The 13,981-nt window shown below is 35.3% G+C and overlaps 1 protein-coding gene across 3 annotated transcripts in view; it reads right to left on the minus strand.

The window, feature by feature from the left end:
- The window catches only part of LOC123537191 (collagen alpha-1(III) chain-like), a 116,457-nt gene that overhangs the window by 88,254 nt on the left and 14,222 nt on the right, over positions 1-13,981 (minus strand). Inside the window, exon 1 of one of the 3 annotated variants that reach the window (XM_053528522.1) lies at positions 4,302-4,784. The exons of the other annotated variants lie outside the window; for them this stretch is intronic. The gene's annotated coding sequence lies outside the window, so the exon portion shown is untranslated. Of the gene's footprint in view, positions 1-4,301; positions 4,785-13,981 lie in introns of those variants that run through there. 3 annotated transcript variants of the gene reach the window in all.

Raw genomic sequence — 13,981 nt, forward strand, 5'->3', positions numbered from 1 at the left:
TAATGGTGAACATTTATGCAAAGTTATTTCAAAATCCCTTTATGGATGGCAGAGTTACAGCTCGGGCAAAAATTTACACGGACGGACACACGCACAGACACACACACACTGACGGACAGTGCGATTTTAATATGCCCACCTACGGGGGCATAAAAATCATACTAGTCTTTCCTATCAAAGACAAATATTTTGAATCAAAATTTAAGCGGCACTTTGTTTAACAGCCGATTAAAGTTTCAAATAACTGAGCCCAGTTCTTAAAAAATTCCCACTGAATACTAAAGGAATGCATGCCTGATACTTCTTTAACCCTTAGCCTGCTGCAGGCGAATTTAACAGCCTTTGCAAACAGCTTGGAACCAGATCAGACGCCGATTAAATCGGCGTCTGATCAGGTTCCAAGCTGTTTGCTACTCTGACAATATTTCTTCCAATTTTGGAGCAAATTGAATGAACTTTACAATTTTAGCAGATGACATTTCCAGCAGACGACAATTTATCTAGCATGCTAAGGGTTAAATAATGCTTTGGTAGAGGTGCAATCAGCCCACTTAGCTCAGTAGGGAGAGTGTTGGTCTACGGATCACGGGGTCGCGAGTTTGATCCTCAGGCGGGGTGTATGTTCTCCGTGACGATTTGATGAAAGACATTGTGTCTGAAATCATTCATCCTCCACCTCTGATTATTCATGTGGGGAAGTTGGCAGTTACTTTCGGAGAACAGGTTAGTACTGGTATAGAATCCAGGAACACTGGTTAGGTTAACTGCCTGCCATTACATGACTGAAATACTGCTGAAAAACGACGTTAAACACCCCCCCCCCCCCCCCCCCCCACCCCCAAAAAAAACAAGAGCACCGCCTTGCGGGTGCTGACGCTCATCTGATTTTTTTTGTATAATAGAAATATTGTCCTACCCATGATTTTCTAAGTCTAAAAAGGGCCATCATTCTTGCAAAAAGCAGGATGGAGTTATGTTTCTTGATTTATAGTGTCAGCTTAAGATGGTGAAAAACTGTTGCAAGTTTTAAAGTAATAGCTTTGATAGTTTATGAGAAAAGTTGACTTAAACATAATACTCAACCAAGAAAATGATTTTCTAAGTCCAAAAGGGGCAATAATTATTGAAAAAAGCAGGATGGAGTTATGTTGCTTGCTATACAGGGTCAGCTTATGATGGTGAACAAGTGTTGCAAGTTTCAAAGCAATAGCTTTGATAGTTTAAGAGACAAGAGCACCGCCTTGCGGGTGCTGACGCTCATCTGATTTTTTTTGTAGTATAGAAATATTGTCCTACCTATGATTTTCTAAGTCTAAAAAGGGCCATCATTCTTGCAAAAAGCAGGTTAGAGTTATGTTTCTTGATGTTCAGTGTCCACTTATGATGGTGAAAAACTGTTGCAAGTTTTAAAGCAATAGCTTTGATAGTTTATGAGAAAAGTTGACTTAAACATAATACTCAACCAAGAAAATTATTTTCTAAGTCCAAAAAGGGCAATAATTATTGCAAAAAGCAGGATGGAGTTATGTTGCTTGCTGTACAGGGTCAGCTTATGATGGTCAACAAGTGTTGCAAGTTTCAAAGCAATAGCTTTGATAGTTTAAGAGAAAAAGTTGACCTAAACATAAAACTTAACCAAGAAATCTGATATTTTCTAAGTCCAAAAGGGGCCATAAATCTTGCAAAAAGCAGGATGGAGTTATGTTTCTTGCTGTACAGGGTCAACTTATGATGGTGAACAAGTGTTGTAAGTTTTAAAGCAATAGCTTTGATAGTTTAGGATAAAAGCTGGCCTAAACATAAAACTTAACCAAGAAAACTGATTTTCTAAGTCCAAAAGGGGCAATAAATCTTGCAAAAAGCAAGATGGAGTTATGTTTCTTGATGTACAGGGTCTGCTTATGATGGTGAACAAGTATTCCAAGTTTCAAAGCAATAGCTTTGATAGTTTAGGAGAAAAGTTGACCTAAACATAAAACTTAACCAAGAAATCTGATATTTTCTAAGTACAAAAGGGGCCATAAATCTTGCAAAAAGCAAGATGGAGTTATGTTTCTTGCTATACAGGGTCAGCTTATGATGGTGAACAAGTATTCCAAGTTTCAAAGCAATAGCTTTGATAGTTTAGGAGAAAAACTGACCTAAACATAAAACTTAACCAGGCAACGCCGACGCCGACGCCGACAACCGCTCAAGTGATGACAATAACTCATCATTTTTTTTCAAAAAATCAGATGAGCTAAAAAAATTGACCTAAACATAAAACTTAACCAAGAAATCTGGTATTTTCTAAGTCCAAAAGGGGCAATAATTCTTGCAAAAAGCAGGATGGAGTTATGTTTCTTGATTTATAGTGTCAGCTTATGATGGTGAAAAACTGTTGCAAGTTTTAAAGCAATAGCTTTGATAGTTTAGGAGAAAAGCTGACCTAAACATAAAACTTAACCAAGAAAACTGATTTTCTAAGTCCAAAAGGGGCAATAATCATTGCAAAAAGCAGAATGGAGTTATGTTTCTTGATGTACAGGGTCTGCTTATGATGGTGAACAAGTATTCCAAGTTTCAAAGCAATAGCTTTGATAGTTTAGGAGAAAAGTTGACCTAAACATAAAACTTAACCAAGAAATCTGATATTTTCTAAGTACAAAAGGGGCCATAAATCTTGCAAAAAGCAAGATGGAGTTATGTTTCTTGCTATACAGGGTCAGCTTATGATGGTGAACAAGTATTCAAAGTTTCAAAGCAATAGCTTTAATAGTTTAGGAGAAAAGCTGACCTAAACATAAAACTTAACTCGGCATATCGGCGCTGACAACCGCTCAAGTGATGACAATAACTCATCATTTTTTTTTTTCAAAAAATCAGATGAGCTAAAAAGGCCATAATTCAACCAAAATACTTTACAGACTTATGTACTCTTGCCTACGTTATAATAAATATGTGATAAAAACTTCAAAGCCATACGTCAAACAGTTTACACAAAATATGAACTTGTATACAAAAAACTTAACCAAGATTTGTAAGTTAAAAGGGGCCATAACTCAAACAAAATCCTGAAACTGGACATGGTGATGATACACAAATGTTGAAAGTTTCAAAACTGTATGTCAAAAGGTTTTGTTTGTCGGATAGTCAAGCTAAAAAGGGGCATAATTTTGACAAAATAAAAGTATGTGTTATGTTACTTGTCATGAGATGTCAACTCTTGATGCCTAATAAAAAAGTATAGTCAGAAAGCATTAGGTTTAGTGTTTTAGAGACCTGCTTACATGCACAACTTCTATGATGTGGATGATGGCAAAAAGGTGACAACAATAGCTCTACTAAAATTTTGAACAGTCAACTTCATCCTTACTGGAGACACTTTATATTATACCAGATTTATATAGCGCCCTTTTCATGCTAAACACATTCAAAGGCGCTTTAAACAGCACAAAGATCAGCACTACTGATATGGACTACTGTGCTAAAAATACAAATTCTTTAAATTTTACTTCCTCTAAAGTAAGCCTATTTTGAGGTTATAGTCAAGATTTTAGTTCAGTTGAACAGGATACATGTCAGAAAATCTAACAAGACTCATCAGCTCAACATTAAGAAGCACAACTACTCCACCAGGATCAGAGACTGAACTGATGTGATGATCAGGGTTTGGATTCTGTTCCAGTATGATTCAACCCCTTGCAGTTGAGTGACAACTCCAAAAAGACAAAGAATCATAGCTTTCACACTTGTATCTACCAGCAATGACATTCTGTTTGCTACTGAAGCAAGAGAATTACATGTGCACTTAGACCTACAAATAAGAAGAAATGAACTGGTTTTCATGAATGTTCCATGCAATTTGGAAAAACACCTCAAACTCGAGAAAGCAAAAGTACAACAAGAGCCCAGTTACATTAATCACCTTACTTTTCGTTTTAACAGGGTCAAAATGCAACAAAAGTGGGGAGAGTGTGTATACAAGTGCCTTTAACAACATTTCTTTTACTTAAAAAATATCAGCCTCCCACACAGTGGCATTCTATTGCAGCTCTTCTGTTCACAAACAAAGGACACAGAAGACAGCAGAGAAAAATCGAAAAACTTTCAATCATCATGATCAATTGTCACATGATAATCTGGGCCACTCATGGTAATCAATGACAGCACTTTAGACTGTATCCAAACTATTTACAATGAACCCAACTCTAAGATCATCGTCTCTAAACAAACATTCAATATTGTGAAGAAAACACTCTCAGCTGAATATCATGAAACCATTATCTACCGCAATAAAACACATGTACTCGTTGACTTACTTTAAACACACTCCTCTAATTCCGCCAGTTATTCCTCAACTTTCACACTTTGACGAGCAGTAGATAAACGCAAGTGGATCAGAACTTTTTAAAATCCATATTATTATAAGAGTTAGATAAAGTTATATACATGCTGCATGTATTTATATATCTAGCTATCATCTACACTGATATTACTACCGCACACACTGATAACTTGAAATTTTAATTCGCCACAGAACTAATCAATTTTTCACCCGAGTGAGGTAACAGTTACTCCAGTATATCTCTATAAGAATAAGAATTATAACAAATGACTATCACTGCACTAACAAAATTTATTTAAGCTTTAAATCTCATCATTTGACTTTACTGTCACTGTTTGGACAAAGATTAAGAGTTAATAGTGTATTTTCCAAACAATACCACTGAAATCTGATAGTATATCACCCTCTGCATTAATCACTCTCAATCCTTAACTTAATTTTTAAAATTTTTCCTTGTTTTTTTGTTTTCCCCACAAAGCACCCCCAAATTCCTCTGTCCCACAAAAACGCTATCTGGCAGACAGTAGTAATATTTTGCTATAAATAAACTTGCTCCATAAATTTGAGGCTCCGCGTGGGGTGCTCATCAAGTGTATAGATAAACGGCAACAACTTTAAAAGCCTTGGCCATAAAAACACAATTGACATAAAGTCATTCGGTAGGACAGATTCATAGTGTTTAGTGGGTGAAAAATTAACCGCAGAGGATACTGTATGAATGAATAAGCCAGTTTTTACTAGTAAACTTGAAATGCACCGTATAATGACCTAAACTTATACACTTTAACAAAATCAGTAGATATAGTTCAATGGATATGCTATTGTTGATCTCCGCTTAACAAACACAAGTCTAGCTATAAGATGATTTGTTGAGCTGATAAATTGTAAAGCGATAAAGTGATATTTACTTTGTGTTTCGCTTATCCACAAACAAAACCAGTAAGACAGATATTGTTGAAAAATCAATTATGCATAGGTATAATAAATGATATTAGATTTGCCTCGCCTCGGGCTGCAGTTAAGTAGCAAGTTATCTGCACTAACTTTGTTAAACTGACATAACAAATTGTTTGTAAAGTAAAAACTTGATGACGCTAATTTTGATACTAATTGACCCAGAAAAGCACCTCCCATGATGTTTAATAAATATCATAAGTGAATTATTTCTGCATCAGTTTTCTCCCTTTCTTGTGTTCATCAAACAGTTCTGACCTCATTTAAAGCACATTTTAAAGACTGCCATTTTTTTCTAAGTTGATCCAGGATATTTTACATATTTAATAATGCCAACAGAGGTGAACAGGGAAAATGCAATCTAACGCTTCGAACCCCCAAAAATGAAACTGATATGTTTTTCAAGTGCTACAAAGTTACATTTTACTTAACCCTTACACCCTAAATTTCTATAATGAACTTGTCCATCTTTCAATTTCGACAACACCATTAACTTTTAAAAGGGGCGCTTACCAAAAATATACTGACTGAATGGCGAACAGTGCAGATCATGGTCAGACTGCATGGATATGCAGGCTGATCATGATCTACACTGGTTGCAAAGGCAGAATCAATTGTGTCTCTCATGATAAGGGTTAAACAACAAATGTAAATTTTCAGCAACAAATTCTGTCATGTTATTTCATCCCTTTTAAAACTGTAAACTGACAAACATTTTAAATGCATACATTAGTTTAACAGTATGTTAAGTTTCAACAAACTTAAAAAAAAAATCTAACAAAATAACTCATCACTCATTGCTGTTACAGAAACTCGAACAAGTCAGGTCAGTGAACTACACAGTCAAATTTGTTCACCATGTCAGCAAAAGGTAAGGCAACAATCTAATGAACATACACAAAGGGCACATCAAAAACAGCAAAAAAAGCTTGTTTATTTGTTGTTTTCCAAATGGTCTCGTCTTTGAGAGTCTGAAAACCATGCGACAGTCTCTCCCTAAAAAATATACTGTATTCCGACCAAAGATGGTGGGGACACATGTCCCCTTGGTATGAAAAATGTGGGGACATTTTAAAAATCTTGGGGACAACAACTTTTGATCATATGTCATTGAAATAAATCATAACATTTCTTAACTTAAGTCTTTATTGTAGTCCAACCATTGGTACTCTTTAACCTTTAGCCTGCAGGCGGCAATTGATTCTGTCCTTGCGCCCAGTGCAAACCAAGATCAGCCTGCACATCCATGCAGGCTGATCATGGTCTGCACTGTTCGCAATTCAGTCAGTAAATTTTCAGTGAACACCCTTTTGAATAATAAATGGTATTGCCCAAATTAAATGATGAACCAGTCCATTGTAGAAATTTAGCAGGCTAAGGGTTAAATCAACTGTCCTGAAATTTGGAGTCACTTTTCTTTTTGGCTTCATTTGAATTTTCTGCACTCTTTGTGGTTTGATTTTGTGACGCATTTTCAGTTTTGCAAAACTGAAAATATTTGACCATATAGATTTCCTTGTTCCTTATTAAAGCTGAAAACGATCTGTTAATATAGTTTTCCAATTAAAACATTTCTTACCTCTATCTGTTTCATATTTAAAGAAAACACAGATAATAAAATGTCCTTACTTGGTTAAGAGGATAAATATAATTACAGATCTATACATGTGTATTAAATCAATTTGCCTCAATGTTTCTCACTTAACTTTATCAATAACAAACAATGAAACTGATTCTATCTGTTAAAGTCATTAAAAAGATATTGTGATAAAGCCCTGTGACAGCTGATGTAAATCTATTAAATCATGTACCATAACTCATCTAATCATACATGTATATCATAGCTCATCTGATCATGTACCTCCATAGCTCAACTTATCATACCATAACATTTCATAATATTAAGTACCATTCATATACCATAGCTGGTCTTATCATAATTACCATAATAGCTCATCCAATCATGTACCGCATACAACTGACCTAATCATTACCATAGCTCACATAATCATGTATCACCATAGCCCAAGTAATAATGTACCACCATAGCTCACATAATCATGTATCAACATAGTCCAAGAAATAATGTACCACCATAGCTCGCATAATCATGTACCATCACAGCTCAAGTAATAATGTACCACCATAGCTCACCTAATCATGTACCATAGCTTATCTAATCATATAATCATGTATCATTATATCTCATATAATCATGCACCATAGCTCATCAAATCATGTACCACATAAAGCTTATCTAATCATGTACCATAGCTCATATAATCATGTACCAACATATTGCAAGTAATCATGTTGATGTTTGGGGTAATTTAAAATTTCAATCGAAATTTTATCTGTTCATTTTGATTAAATTCATGGCTTGGCACAACCACAGAAATTAGTCTCCAACAAATATTACTGATCTTTTGTTAAAATTGGGACCTATCCATTTAATATTCAAAATCATATCCTTTACAGTTCTCTCTTGTTGACAGCGCTAAACAAGCAGAGAAGCCAGTGCCCTTTCTAGTGTAAGTACAAGTTGCTAATGAACATGGTATATAATTCCGTATAAATCTGTCATACAACGTAATGATTATGATGAATACATTGTTAACAAGACAACACTTAATATTACATTACAAAACAGTAGGTCAGTTTACCTGACTTGATTCAAACATCTTCCATTAATAACTGTTCTTCATGCTACAATTCGTACAACATTATTCTACTGCAAAGTAATCTTAAAGGTCAATCACAATAAAGACAAATACTAGGACAACTAATTTTTCTGTTAAATAAAATCTCACATACTAGCCTGGTTAAGTATGAAACATTCTATTTCACAGGTCAGAACTTAAACAAGAGGGTCATGATGGTTCTGGATTACTCACATGAGTTACACAGACTGCTTTAATAATTTTAAACAAACAATAAACATTCTGATCAAGTATAATGAAGATTAGGTAGAAAATGTGACCTTTTCAGCATTAACTGGGCCTTTCTATGATTTGACCCAGATAATCCAGTTTCAAAATAGACCTAGATTTCACAGACAAATGTTCTGACAAAGTTTTATTAAGATCAAGTAAAAAATGAGGCCTTTACAGTATTAGTAAGTTTTTTCTGTGATTTAACTTAGTGACCCAGTTTTGTTCTTTGTCCCAGTTTTAAATTTCATAGAAATGAACAATTTTGACACAGAATTATGACCAGCAAGTAGAAAATGTGGCCTCTAGAGTGTAAACAATGTTTTTCTATTATCCGACCCAGTGACCTTATTTCAAATATAAATGATAACTCAGTTTTGAACCTGACTTAAATTTCATAGACTAAGAGGCAAACAATCTGACAAAGTTTTATGACCAGCAAGTAGAAAATGTGGCCTCTATAGAGTGTGAAGCTGGTTTTCAATGATTTGACCAAGTGCCCTAGTTAAAGACCTCAGTTTGTCCAGTTTTGAACTTCACCTATATTTCATGAACACAACTTAATAATTCTGACAATTTTTTATGTGGCCTCTAACCTGTATACAAGGTTTTCCAGTTAATTGACCTACACACCAGATGACCCAGTAAGGTACTTTTCTATAATTCTATTGTGGGTAACATTCTGACTAAAAAGTTTCATTAAGATTTGGCCAAAATTGTGACTGCTAGTGTTAACAGTTAAACTGTTGACAATGGACGACAACAGACTGGGTGATCACAACACCCCACATTGAGCATTTGTACTCAAGTGACCTAAAAAGAATTTAAACAAACTGAAGGTTCTAACTTTGGTTCTGTCCATTATTTTTCATGTGTTACATATACATCATTGCCTTGGTCTAACTAGCGGTCGCAATGGCTCATTTCTGCATATTACAATCGCATCCCTTGCCCACTTTTAATCTTTAAACAAAACTTAACTGCACAGAAATATTCCATGCAGTTTTTGGCTTACTAGTTTAGTTTGTTTTTAAAATGCAAATAAATGCCAGGTCTAATGAGAGACGAGGGATGGGGTAAGGGTGTGTTGGAGGGATCCTAAGTCTTGTGAATAGTCTCCAGATGCTGTCCTGTCATTGGCCAAATTCAAGTCTGAGTTTAGAATTAACCAATCAATGCTGGAGATCTCAAACCTGTCTTAAAACTAGGTTTGTCACCTCAGGCCCTTTTCTAAAAGCTCAAACAAACACACTAGGAACCAAATTTAGAACTGAATCTTAGAAAGTTTTAAGTAATGTTCAATTTTATTTTCTTAAATAGGTAGGTTCATAAATTTTTTAAATGCATATTAAAACTCCATTACACTGATACCAGAATTATTTATAGGCTTTATAAAATGAAATCATCTCAGTGCAATTGTTACTTGCAAGCTTTTGTTGTCTATGAGAAGATATACAGGTGTAAAATATAGCCCATGAATACAATTCAGTAAATCAAGAAACTGTACTTAGCACTGTCAGTCTTTGTGCGCCTTGGGCAACATTTCAACACAACTTATATCTGTTCAAATGATGCTAGAAATATCGTGGAGCTAGACAAACTGTAATCATAACGAGAAAATGCATTTTTGTTTCCCTTCTGACATTTTCCTTGAAACTAAATGTTTTTGTGTTACGCAGCCAAGAATTTCATATGAAACGGTTGAACATTTATAAATGAATCTTTGAAGGAAAGTAAAACAACACAAGAATTATTTTTCTTTCCTGTTACAAAGATGTTTTAAAGGAGGAAATTTATTTTGCTGAAAAATGTCAGAGGGAAAGGATGTGCAAATTAAACTGAATGTTAATAAATATACTCTAAGCTCTGCAAATGAGTAACTTTTTTATAACAATTTTTAAGCAAACTGATTGTTCCACTTGGCATCTTTTTAGTGTATTTTTTTTTTAGATTTCATATTAAAATTGTTTCTTAAAGCAAGATATCTTGCAACTTGGAACAATTACAAATTTTATGCAAAAACCCTACTGTAGATCAGATCATAACAAACTTAAAATGGTTTTATGTTTCCACAATATTTTGTTGACAGTAAAAAACAACTGAAAACTATCAACAAGAGGGCCAAAGTGGTCCTATATAACTCACCTGCCAAGTATATAACAAAAGATTTTGATGAAAAGACTAACATTTTGATCAGATCTCACTTCGATCAGGCAGTAAACATGACCTAAACATTTTTTGACCCCTAGATGACCAGATGATTTTGAAGCTGACCTATTATTCCATTCTGATCAGGTTACATGTATATCAGGTAGAAAGTATGACATCTAGGGTGTTAAAGCAGCACTTCAAGCAAGTCTCTGTATTATATACAGGGTTCTGTCGAGGCCGCAATATCACGGGAATCTCGCGTAAAAGTTATGAATGTCACACTAAAATTTGTCCAGAAGCGTCAGTTGTTAAATTACGAAAGTTTTTGGAATGAATGTGCGTATGGGACAACCGGAACCGAGTACGAATCCTCCGTAACCGAATAGAAGAGTTTCCCGCAAAAACGTCATTTTGATCAACAATGAACGATTTTAAGCTATATTTCTGTATCTCACACTATCTGCAGACAAGAAAAACATTCAGTCTAAGGATTAACGGCCTAGTACTTCATGTCGCTTCATAAAAAGCCCTATAGACCACACAAACCCAATGCTGTTAACCATTCTCCACACACTGTCTTGGCAGTTGAAAGTGTAGCCCAACTGTGTGCAAATGGCTCTTTTGATATATAGAGATATATCGTCCTCCGCGCTGATTTCCACCACAGTTTTGATCCTAACTACTTGAGACGTAAAGGCAGACATACGGTAAATGTCAGTCTGTGTAATCGGTCTGCCTTGCAGTCAAAAAACTGAGACTAGTGAAAGTGTGTCCGCTGCCTGCTTAAAATCTGCCCACCATTCCACAATAACTGTCTCCAAAACTGAAAATGCGTCACAAAATCGAACTGCAAAAGGTGCAGACAATTAGGACGAAGCCAAAAAGGAAAGTGACTCCAAATTTCAGGCAAGTTGATTTAAAGAGTATCAATGGTTGATAAAGCATCCCGATGCCTTATACACATGGTTTACTGTTTTGTTTGATGGCCCAGGGTAGTATCTTTTATTTGTTGGGTGAGAAGGTGGCCTACACAAGGATTTAACGTAGGCAGAAATTCGACTTTTTATCACTCCTGGATCCACTACACTATCACACACAAGCTGTTTTATTTCATCGGCTACTCCTGGATCAGTAGTTTCAGGCACAACCTGTCCAGGTCCAACAGGATGGCAAGAATGTTCCCGAATGTCTGGCAAATGTAATGATGCATCTATGTTGCCTTTCATCAGGTGATGATGTATCTGTCATCTTACATAAAGGAAAATTTATACTCTCTCATTATCAGTTTAGCTGTACAGTTCAGTTTCTTTGATTCGGCCAAAAGAAACTTCTTGCCTTTTGTACATTCTGTATGATCATTGGTCACCTGTACGTGCTATCATTCATTTCTCTTTTGCTTTTTTTCTTTCTATCCTTCCGAAATTGACAGTCATATAAATTACTGTCAAAGACAATAAATGGCACACCTGAATATTCAATTCTACCAGCTTTAATGAAGTGATGGTCTTCCAAATATATCTTACTTGCGGAATTAATATCTGTCATTAACAGATTCTCACCAATCTAATGAACACGTCTTATCTGTACGAAAGCTGAATTGAAGGTGACGTCACGCTTGTGTAAGGCACGGATACAATAGTTGGACTAAAATGAAGACTTCAACTTTAGTAATGTTACAGTCTTATTTCAATAACATATGGTCAAAAGTTGTTGTCCCCAAGATTTTGAAGATGTCCCCACTTTTTTCATACCAAGGGGACATGTGTCCCCATCATTTTTGATCCTCTGCAGAACCCTGTATATATATAATTGACTGCTACTTTATGGAAATTTGAAACAATGAAGAGTTGCTTTAACACATTTTTCTATTGTTTGACTTAAGGAACGAGTTTTTGATCTTGGAAGACAGAGTACAAGTTGATTATTTGTTTGTTTTGGGTTTAACCCTGTTTTTCAACAGTATTTCAGTTATGTAACGGCAGGCAGTTAATCTGACCAGTGTTCCTGGATTCTGTACCAGTACAAACCTGTTCTCCGCAAGTAACTGCCAACTTCCCCATATGAATCAAGAGGTGGAATGACATAAATCAGAGGTTGACAGTGCTATTTATCAAGTCATCACGGAGAACATACGCCCTGCCAGGGGATCAAACTCATGACCCCGCGATCCCTAGATCTACGCTCTCTCTATTAAACTAAACGGGCGGGTGAGTCTGAGCTGATAAAGACAAACTTTTTCACAAGGTTTCAAACAACTCTAAAGTATGACAAGAGCACCGCCTTGCGGGTGCTGACGCTCATCTGATTTTTTTGTGGGATAAAAATATTGTCCTACCCATGATTTTCTAAGTCTAAAAAGGGCCATCATTCTTGCAAAAAGCAGGACGGAGTTATGTTTCTTGATGTTTAGTGTCCACTTATGATGGTGAAAAACTGTTGCAAGTTTTAAAGCAATAGCTTTGATAGTTTATGAGAAAAGTTGACTTAAACATAATACTCAACCAAGAAATTGATTTTCTAAGTCCAAAAGGGGCAATAATTATTGCAAAAAGCAGGATGGAGTTATGCTGCTTGCTGTACAGGGTCAGCTTATGATGGTCAACAAGTGTTGCAAGTTTCAAAGCAATAGCTTTGATAGTTTAAGAGAAAAAGCTGACCTAAACATAAAACTTAACCAAGAAAACTGATTTTCTAAGTCCAAAAGGGGCAATAAATCTTGCAAAAAGCAAGATGGAGTTATGTTTCTTGATGTACAGGGTCTGCTTATGATGGTGAACAAGTATTCCAAGTTTCAAAGCAATAGCTTTGATAGTTTAGGAGAAAAGTTGACCTAAACATAAAACTTAACCAAGAAATCTGATATTTTCTAAGTACAAAAGGGGCCATAAATCTTGCAAAAAGCAAGATGGAGTTATGTTTCTTGCTATACAGGGTCAGCTTATGATGGTGAACAAGTATTCCAAGTTTCAAAGCAATAGCTTTGATAGTTTAGGAGAAAAGCTGACCTAAACATAAAACTTAATAACCAGGCAATGCCGACGCCGACAACCGCTCAAGTGATGACAATAACTCATCATTTTTTTCAAAAAATCAGATGAGCTAAAAAAACGGTTTTCTATAATTTAACCTAGTGACCTAGTTTTTGACCCAAGATAACCCAATTTCCAACTTGATCTAGATTTGGTACGGCTTCTGAATTCATTACAAGAGGGCCATGATGGCCCTATATCGCTCACCTGTTATCATTGCACTTAAGTACAAGTCTTCAAGGTCAAAAGATCATAATAGAAATCAATCAAAAGAATTATGAGAAAATATAGTTGAAATTTTCTTTAAGTAACTTTAAAAACAAGATTTGAAAGCTTTTTGTAGAGGTCCACTAGGCAATGCTACATGTCAAATATCTAAGCTCTTCTGGTTTATTTTTCGAAAATTTTGAAGATTTTTCTATGTACAATCAAGTAACCCCATGGGGCAGGGTCAATTTGACCCCAGGGGTCATGATTTGAATAAACTTTGTAAAAGTCTAATAGGCAATGCTACATGTCAAATATCTAAGATCTAGGCCTTCTGGTTTATTTTTAGAATTTTTTTTAAAGATTTTCCTATGTGAAATCAA

This window comes from Mercenaria mercenaria, chromosome 17, assembly GCF_021730395.1.
Source record: "Mercenaria mercenaria strain notata chromosome 17, MADL_Memer_1, whole genome shotgun sequence".
NCBI lineage: Eukaryota > Metazoa > Mollusca > Bivalvia > Venerida > Veneridae > Mercenaria > Mercenaria mercenaria.